Here is a 7,089-nt window from a genome sequence, read left to right as displayed (position 1 = left end):
TTCCCAACACCTCCTTCCCAACACCTCCTTCCCAACACCTCCTTCCCCCTTCCCCAACACCTACTTCCCCAACACCTCCTTCCCAAACACCCCCTTCCCAAACACCTGCCTCTCTTCAACCCCACAGGCCAGAGTGCTGAGACAGAGTGGCCTTCTGGATTCAACAAGTATCTTGTTCTCTTAAAGATTCAGCAATGACCTTAGAAGTCGCAGCAGTTTTACATCATATGCGGCCAAGATCAGCTTGCTCTACAAGCAATAACAGAACTACTTAGCACTTCAAGGTTGAAAGTTCATCAGTAATGGATCCATTGACTAATTGATCCTGGAAGGCCAAAGGATTAAAATTCTTTTTTATAAATAGGAAAACAAAGGCAGAGAGCTAAAGCGCTAATCAAATCGGGGAGTGTTAGAGCAAAAACAGGCTTCAGAAAGAGTATTTTACCATGCTGCTGCTTCGTGTGGAAAAAATCGAGCCCCGGAGCAATGAAAGGCGTACCTTCTTTGTTTCTCCAAGTTTCATAACCGTTCAGTTGCAGAACCAAGAATCTAAAACCAGCTCTGGGAAACAAATGTCCAGATGCCAGCCTCATATTTGAACTTGGATTTGAAAATACCTTCAGCACTTAGAAGAGACATTCAAATACATTTCATTTCCTGTTATCCAGATTGTTCGGAAAGTATTAAAAAATTTTCATTTACATGCTGATATGATTTGGATCTGTGTCCCTAACAAATCCCATGTCGAGTTGTGGTCCCAGTGTTGGAGGTGGAGCCTGGTGGGAGGCAGCTGGATCATGAGATCGTGGGGGTGGGTTTCTCATGATTTAGCATCATCCCCTTGGTGCTGTTCTCGTGATAGTAAGTTCTCGTGAGATCTGGTTGTTTAAAAGTGTGCAGCACCTCTCCGCTCACTCTCTTCCTCCTGCTCCTGCCGTGTAAGACGCCTGCTCCATCTGCCACAAGTGAAAGCTTCCTGAGGCCTCCCCAGAAGCAGATGCTGCCATGCTTCCTGTACAGCCTGCAGAACTGTGGACCAATTAAACCTCTTTTCTTATAAATTACCCGGTCTTGGGGATTTCTTTATTTAATGTGAGAATGCATGCCCTTTTGGATCTACTGTTTCTACTTTTATAAATTTGTCCTACAGAAATACACAAAGAAACATGTAAAAAAAAGTAGTTTACTGCAGTACTGTTTGTAATAATAAAAAATCAGGCTGGACGTGGTGGCTCATGCCTATAATCCCAACACTTTGGGAGGCCAGGACAGGTGGATCACCTGAGGTCGGGAGCTCGAGAACAACCTGACTAACATGGTGAAACCCCGCCTCTACTAAAAATACAAAACTAGCTGGGCATTGTGGCACATGCCTGCAATCCCAGCTACTTGAGAGGCTGGGACAGGAGAATCACTAGAACCAGGAGGCAGAGGTTGTAGTGAGCCGAGATCATGCCACTGCACTCCAGCCTGGGCAACAAGAGCAAAACCCCATCTCAAAAAAAAAAAAAAAAATCATTTGGGTATTGCTTAATTCTGATTTCACATCATTGAACACTACAGATGTTAAAATGTTCAGCATGCACAGTTCTCTAAAACTGTTCATGATATATTAAGAATGAAAGAATCAAGTTGAGTAATAAGGATAACATCATCCCACTTTTGTACAAATAAATGTTTGGTGTTTGTGTGTGTGTATATGTGTATATCAAATTTCTTCAACCCTTACTAGGGTGAGAGGTCCGTACCTCCCAGGGCTACTGTGAGGTTTCCTTGCCTGATCAGGAGTAAACACTCCACAGGTGTTCTTTGTCCCACTGTTGCTCTACATGCTTTTTTTAAAAATTAAAACTTAGAATCAAATTTTTAGTAAGAGTTATCTCTGAGAAATATGATCAGGGTTGGCCATGGGAAGAGAGGCATTTCCGTAATGTTTGAATCCTTTTTTTTTTGCAATGTGCCTGTCACTTTTATAATACAAAAAATACAAGTGTGGGAATATATATATATATATATGCACATTTTTTTTCTTTTAAAGACAGAGTCTCACTCTGTCATCTAGGTTGGAGTGCAGTGGTGCAATCTCGGCTTACTGCAACCTCCGCCTCCCGGATTCAACTGATTCTCCTGCTTCAGCCTCTCAAGTAGCTGGGATTACAGGCGCCCGCCACCACACCTGGCTAATTTTTTTGTACTTTTAGTAGAGACTGGGTTTGGCCATGTTGGCCAGGCTGGTCTTGAACTCCTGACCTCAGGTGATTCACCCGCCTCGGGCCCCCCAAGTGCTGGGATTACAGGCATGAGCCATGGTGCCCGGCCACATGTACATATTTTTTAAACCTTCAGAAATGAGAAGCCAAGCCACCGCAATGAAAGAAAAAAAAAACCCTCCGGGTAAAACCACCTGGCAACCAACAGTGTGGGTGGATACACTGCTTTGAAGCCCAAAGATCCTTCCCTGGGCCTGCTCAGAGGCCACACTACCACGCCAATAAATGCTAAACGGAGGCTCGTGGACAAACCTTACCCACCAGTCTTTCCACCCCCTCAATGAGGCAAAGAACAGCGGGAGGCTTCAGGAGTTGAATCACTGACACGGCTCAAGGAAGTACCGGGCCCAGAACACAGAACTCCTGGCTCCCAATCCCATGCTCTTCCCAGCCCAGCACGGGGAGATCAGCCAGCCTGCCCTTGGCCCTGTCTTAATCCCAAAACTTTCCTCCTACATCAGGGCCAGCTGAGGTTCTTGTTATGAGGATCCTGCTCTGGGGGCTTCTCTCACATGAGAGGTTTGTTCTCAAGGAAAATCTCAGGGCAGATTCCAAGGCTCCCCCAGCTGAGAGATTCTGATTCCGCAGATCCGGTGTGGGGCCGTGGAATCTGCATTCTAACAGCCACCTTCCCTGAAGGGGATCTGACTGCAGGTGCAACAGGGAACATACACCAGGGAGCATTGACCCTGGGGTCCCGTGGAGAGGCACACAAGTCCTCCGAGAGGCTGCAGAACGTGGAGGACACACACGTGCATTATGGAGGGGAGAAGGCCCACAGTTTCCAATAGTTCTGAAAGAGGTTAATGACTGTCACTCCCTCCCCACCTCCAAAAAGGCTTGATTCCTGAAGGGAGAAGCCTGGCTTTCACCCTTGCTATCTGTTACTTAGGGAAAGGTACAACCAGTGCCTGGAGGAGCTGGGCACCGCCACATGCTGTTGTGCAGTTGAGGTGGAGAGAGGAGCCCACAGCTTTGGCTTCAGCAAAGCCACTTCTGCCCGCTGCTCCTCAGGGCCCGGGTTCACTCCTCTATGCCCCTTCTTTCCCAGGCCTGGGGACCACACTTCCCCAGGGGTCCACTGAGGCTCTTTCTCCTGACAATGGGAGTGGCCCCAAGGAAAGCTTATGACCAAACTGGCCCCAAAGCCCAGTCATCAAGCCATTTGTCTCAGACCTCAGCTTTTAGAGCCCTCTTCTGCTGCACGGCTAAGAAAAGAAAGGTATAGGACAGGCTGCTGGGAGATGCAGACAGTTCCCAGGCTGGGGCTAGAAAAACACTTGTGCCTCATACATATATAATTCTGCCAGAGCTAAGAGGGTGGGACAGACCCTTCTGCCACACTGCCCACCACAGCCATGTCCACGCCCACCCTCAGCGCCTTCTGCCACCTGTGATATTTCCCCTTCCAGAACTGCCCTTGATATTGGTCCCAATCTGGTTCTAGGTGGGTGAATGTGGGGCTGGGGACTACAAAGTGATTGGCTCAGCTGTCCTGCCAGGATGGCCCTGTCTGGCAGATTTCTGGAGGAAAGGAGGTCATGAGAATGGACTGGAGCAATTCTTGGCCATCACATCCTAGGCTCAAATCTGGTGCAGCCCTTCAGTCTTGTTGGAGAAGAAACCAGAGCCCAGACATGTGGAGATGTTGGCCTGGGCTTCCCCAGCTCCATGCCATGCCTCCACCTCCCAGGCCAACGCCTTCCCTGCACTCACACTTCTCAGCAGGGCATCTGGAGCTACCACCTCTCCGGCCTGCTCTCCCTTCCAAATGGTTGCCTTATGCCTGCAGAACAGGCCACAGAGGGAGTCTATATGTTTCCACTTTGTTCTCTTGGCTGAGGATGCAAACACTTCAGAGTGAAATCTTAAAAGCAGCTGGTAAGATATGGAATGAATGCGCAAGGCCAAATAACATGCATTCTTACTTGAAGCTGTCAACATGTGAGTGTAGATTCCAGGAAGGCATTCTTCTCTACCTAAAGAACGATCCACTGTACATTCAATATATGTACCTAAGTGTGTGTGTGTGTGTGTGTGTGTGTGTGTGTGTGTGTATCGAGGGGGAGTGGAGAGGACAGGTGGAGAATCACAATAATTCTTTAATAAGGTAAGATGATGGCACACCACGATCCCCCCACCTCCATCCCATTTCTCTCCAGAGCTTGTGCCAAGTGACTTTCCCTTGAGATGATAAGAGGAATTTAAAGTATCATAAACAGGCCCAAAGGGAGAGGATGTTCAGATTCAGCTGGATTAACTCAGAGTTCTTCAGTGAAGTTGAACTTTGTGGATATGCAAGATATGTGTTTTACTGAAAAAGCTCTTTAAAATGTCTGAGTTAATGAAGTCTTTGTCTAATGATCAAGAATCTGGTAGGACTTAGGGGCCATTCTCCATATCAACGCTGGTTAGATGGTTCTAGAAAACAAAGGGAGGTTTAAGGGGCCCCCTTGCAGTCACAGCAGTGGGCTCTGGAGCTGTGCTGCCTCATATGACAGCCACTAGCTTCATGCAGCCATTTAACTGTAACTAATGCGAATTAAAAAAAATATAAAATTCAGTTTCTCTGTTGCACTAGCCATATTTGAAGCATTCAATAACCCTGTATGGCAATTTGGTACTGTATTAGATGGCACAGATGTGAAATATTTTCATCATCACAGAAACTTCCAGAGGCCAGCACTGATCCAGAGTATTAAGCCCCCAAGAGGAGAACAATTCACATCTTTCTTCTTCACCACCATATTCCTAGCATATAAATATAGGGCATGCTGCATAACAAGTACTCAACAAGTATATGTTAAAAGAAGGAATGTTGTGTTAAACACTAATTCACAAACCTTGTTCATAAATTGGTATTTATTAATTGCATCTGACCCCAGCACCCCCCCCCCAGCCCCCCACAAAAAATGTTATCAGAGTCATTCCAATGTGAGGCTAATAACTACTTTTTTTTTGGTCTGGGATCAGATGCAAATAATTGAAAACCAAGCTATGGGCTTTTTTTTTTTTTTTTTTTTTTTTTTTGAGACAGCGTCTTGTTCCTCTCACCCAGGCTGGAGTGCAGTGGCAGGATCTTGGCTCACTGCAGCCTTGGCTTCCCAGACTCAAGCGATACTCCCACCTCAACCTCCTGAGTAGCTGAAACTATAGGCACACACCACTGCACCTGGCTAATTTTGTGTGGGTGTTTTTTGTAGAGATGAGGTCTCACTACGTTGCAGGCTGGTCTCGATCTCCTGAGCTCAAGTGATTCGCCTGCCTTAGCCTCCCAAAGTGTTGGGATTACAGGCATGAACCACCATGCTGGGCCTTTTTAATGTAAGCTGTTTTTTCAACAATTAAGAGGTTTCTAAGGTTCCTATGCAGTAGTTAATAGGCTTGGTGCTGTTATGGGGACATAAAAGAAATAGAAGATCTAAAACTCTCTTAAAAAGAGCTCATACTACATGGTGAGGAAGAGAAAAATTGAGCATACCATGATCTTTTGTTTACCTGATATGATTTGAGATGGCACTGTTCTGTAAGTTTAATTTTTAGCTTATATGAATCATAATCTTTCTAAAATTTCTGAACACTTTCCTGTATTCTTAAACTCCTCCCACTCAGGGACATGGTAATGGGCATTCTGAGTATCTACCACACTCTAAATATTTCCTAAGGAGTACTGAGCTGCAGGGGACTATTTTCTCCTATGCCAATTGATCCTAGACTGCTTTGTTTATGCTGTGGGCTGCAAAAGCAGAGGATGCAGCTTGTTCTAACCATACACATTAGGAGTCAATAGGCTTTGAGTGTGGGTCCAAGAGGTTTTATGAGTAAAGATGCTGGTTCTTAATCCAGGGGTTCTGTGACACTGATTCAGAGTTCTCAGTTGCCTTGTTGTTAGTGGTGGTGGTGGCGGTGGAGGTATTGCCATTTGCTTGCCTCTTGGCTCTCAAGTATGTTCTGGATAGGTGAGACCACCAGAAAAATAATTAGAGGCAGAGTAACATTACTCTCCAAGAAAAATCAGAGGACAATGAACTATCAAACTGCATGGTGATAGCAGAGTTCAGAAAGGAAGGAGATCGTGATGGAACAGAATGCCAACCATGACTAACATGCGGTGAGTGCTTTCTATCTGCCAGGCAATAGTCAAACACTCTACTGACTCCTATAAAAGCCCTGTGTGCCAGGTGCAGTGGCTCACACCTGTAATCCCAGCATTTTGGGAGGCCGAGGCGGGTGGATCACTTGAGGTCAGGAGTTCAAGACCAGCCTGGCCAATATGGAGAAACCCCATCTCTACAAAAATACAAAAATTAGCTGGGCATCGTGGCGGGCGTCTGTAATCCCAGCTGCTCGGGAGGCTGAGGCAGGAGAATCGTTTGAGCTTGAACTAGGGAGGCGGAGGTTGCGGTGAGCCGAGATAGTCCACTACGCTCCAGCCTGCGCGACAGAGCAAGATCCTGTCTCAAAACAAAAACAAAACAAAACAAAAAACAGCCCTGCGAGACCAGGACTCTTACTGTCCCTGGGTTTCGGATGGGGAGACAAAGCACAGAGAAGATACATCACTTGCTCAAGGCTATGGCTAGTTCCAGACAGAGCCAGAACTCAGACCAGAAAGACTGGCTTTGGAGACCACAGGCGTCCTGAAAGAGGAGCTGAAACTGAGCTCTGGAAGAGAATAATCCAGCAAGGGACGGTGGTGCAGACAGGATCAGACATGGAGCCCACTTTCCAAAAGTAAAAACAGGGAACATGTTGGAATGACTCATAGAATGACTCAGCGTTTTTATACATCTCTCATTTCAGTAACACGCGTTCATCT

The sequence above is a fragment of the Hylobates moloch genome, unplaced genomic scaffold (assembly GCF_009828535.3).
Source record: "Hylobates moloch isolate HMO894 unplaced genomic scaffold, HMol_V3 SCAFFOLD_3, whole genome shotgun sequence".
NCBI classification, from domain to species: domain Eukaryota; kingdom Metazoa; phylum Chordata; class Mammalia; order Primates; family Hylobatidae; genus Hylobates; species Hylobates moloch.
This window is presented reverse-complemented; position numbering follows the sequence as displayed.